Here is a 2,544-nt window from a genome sequence, read left to right on the forward strand (position 1 = left end):
GTTGTTTCTATTGGTTTTTTTCAAACAAACAATACGATTCAAACTGAAGATTTCATAATTTACAACTAGGAACAGGGCATAATTTTGTAAGCTCAATAATAACCAAATGCTATCGAAAAAAAACAATTGTTTAGATGAAGAAACAATACTTCTAAAACTTAACAATGTTTCTTCTTTTTTTATGGGTTATAATCTTATTAAAAACTCATATACACTTAAATATATACGAAAGTTGAAGAGCAATGAAAGGTTAGATTGCTTCAATGTTAGCTTCTTACATAAAGTAACCTATGATAATAAACTATTATATATTCACGAAACGGTAAAATATATGCTTTCAAACTTTTTTACATTAATAGCTTACTAGAAAATCTTATTTTTCAAATATTATTTTTAATGTTTTCTTAAATTTGAACTGCCTTATGTAAAATTTTTGTAGAACTTTTTCAAATAGTATAGGTAAAACTATCAGCTTAGTTAATATTAACCATAATAATAAAATGTTCATTTCATACTTATCCGAATTCTTTTTAATTCTTAAAAAAATCTTTTAAAATTTTAAAAAATAGTCTCTTTATAAGTAAAAGCTTGGGTAAGAAAAAATCAAACTCAAAGTTGATACGAAGTTGTCTAGTTCCGTAAGATAACAATATAAATACAATATTCTTAAATTAGATTTTTCTTTAAGCCTCTTTTTTTGACGCTCAAAATGTTCGGTCCTAAGACCTGGTGCACGAAGAACCTTTCGTATATCAAGTCGCACACCTTTTGGATACCTTTTAACGTCTTGTCCAGGACATTTTTTATGAGTTTTACCTTTTTTTTCTTACTATTTTTATAAGGTAGCTTTAAATGCTTACAAATGCTTCATTGTTGTATTATTCCTTATTATAATTAAACAAAAGTAATATCTAGTCTTTAAGCCGCAAAACAAAATCTTTTTTGATACTTTTGTTTTTTTTTTTCCATCCCAGATTATTATTATAGAACTCAAAGTTAGACTTTTTATATTTCTTTTTCTACTTATATTAGGGTAGCAAAAGCTTAAATTTAGTGAAATATATTTTAAACTAGAAAGTTAATTGAGCAAACAAATTTAGCTTTAAGTTTGGGTTTCAATTTTTCCCTGCTGCTTACAAAATAGCTAAAGTACAAGTTAATTAGCTTAAAATGCATTTAATAGGTTGCTTTTTTGGTTTATAAATTTAAACATTTTTTTTATTGTTACAGTAAATGCTTATAAAAAGCGCGTTAACATTATTGGTAAAAGTCTAACTACTTTTTTTAAAAAGTACTTTTAAAAGGACGCTAAAAAACAGTTTTGTAAGTGAATAAATATAGGTTTTAAAAGCATCTTTATTTCAAGTAGTTAGAATGCAAAAAACTTACTGATAAAATTGGTATGAGACTTTTTAATAGGTTCTTCAAAAACAGTTACTTATTAGTAGTAATAAATCGACAACATTCAAAATTGTATATAAAAAATACTAATTTCTACTCAAAATTATTCTAAAATGATTCATTTTTATCTAAGTAATAACTGTTATTTTGTACATATTTTAAACTAGATTAAGTATTCAAGAGGTCGGCCCATGAACAGTTTTAGTTTAAAAGTAAATGGGATCTGGCCCTTGAAAGGTACTTCGAGCATGTAAATGTGACTGTTGAATAATAAACTTTAAACTTACACTAGATATTCTGAAGTTCGAATAAAAGGTTTTACGTTAAGTTTACGGGTGATTTAAAACTTACACTAGATATTCTGAGGTTTACGAGTTATAGAGGTTTAATAAGAAAAGCTGAAACTGTAAATACAGATTTTTTGGCAACAATAATAAAAGGAATATTTCAAGAAAATTTAAAGTAAATACTTTGATAACTATAGGAGGAAAAAGATTTATGATAGATTTGAGATTTTTACATTTTGTGCTTTCCATAAGTTGCCAAATGAACTCTATGGCTTTGCTCTTTATATTTTAGGTGTCTTAGTTCCCTTTTATATCTTTAAAAAAACAATGTACAAAATTAAATTCCTTACAATATTTATGATATAAAATTTGATTTAAACTCCATAAATATCTTATTTTTAGCTATTTTGTTCCTTGTTCGTAAGTAGAAAATCCCAAAACTAAATTTAACCAAGTGCATTATAAGAAAACTGCCAATAGAGTAGGTATAATTGCTACATATCGTTTAGTTACGTTATCTCGTTTAGTTACGTTATCTCGTTTAGTTACGCACTTTTGCTGTGGACACTATTTTGACAATTTGCGTAGATTCGCGAAAGATGACTTTACAATATTAGTTAGTTTTATTTGAAATAAAACACTTACTTAATATTCGCGAACTACGTTTTTAAAAGGATGTATGTTTATGTTTTAATTGCTGTAAGTAAAAACTTTTTCATTTTGTTAGTATAAAACAAAAGTTTTAAGGTTCTTTAACATTGAAAACTCAATTTAAGGTAAAATTATTATAAGTAAAGCTGCTAAAAAATAAAGCCTTCGTAAACTAAACAACTTGGTTTATTTTATACTTTTTTTT

This window comes from Thalia democratica, unplaced genomic scaffold, assembly GCF_965202585.1.
Source record: "Thalia democratica unplaced genomic scaffold, ktThaDemo2.hap1.1 HAP1_SCAFFOLD_707, whole genome shotgun sequence".
Lineage (NCBI taxonomy): Eukaryota > Metazoa > Chordata > Thaliacea > Salpida > Salpidae > Thalia > Thalia democratica.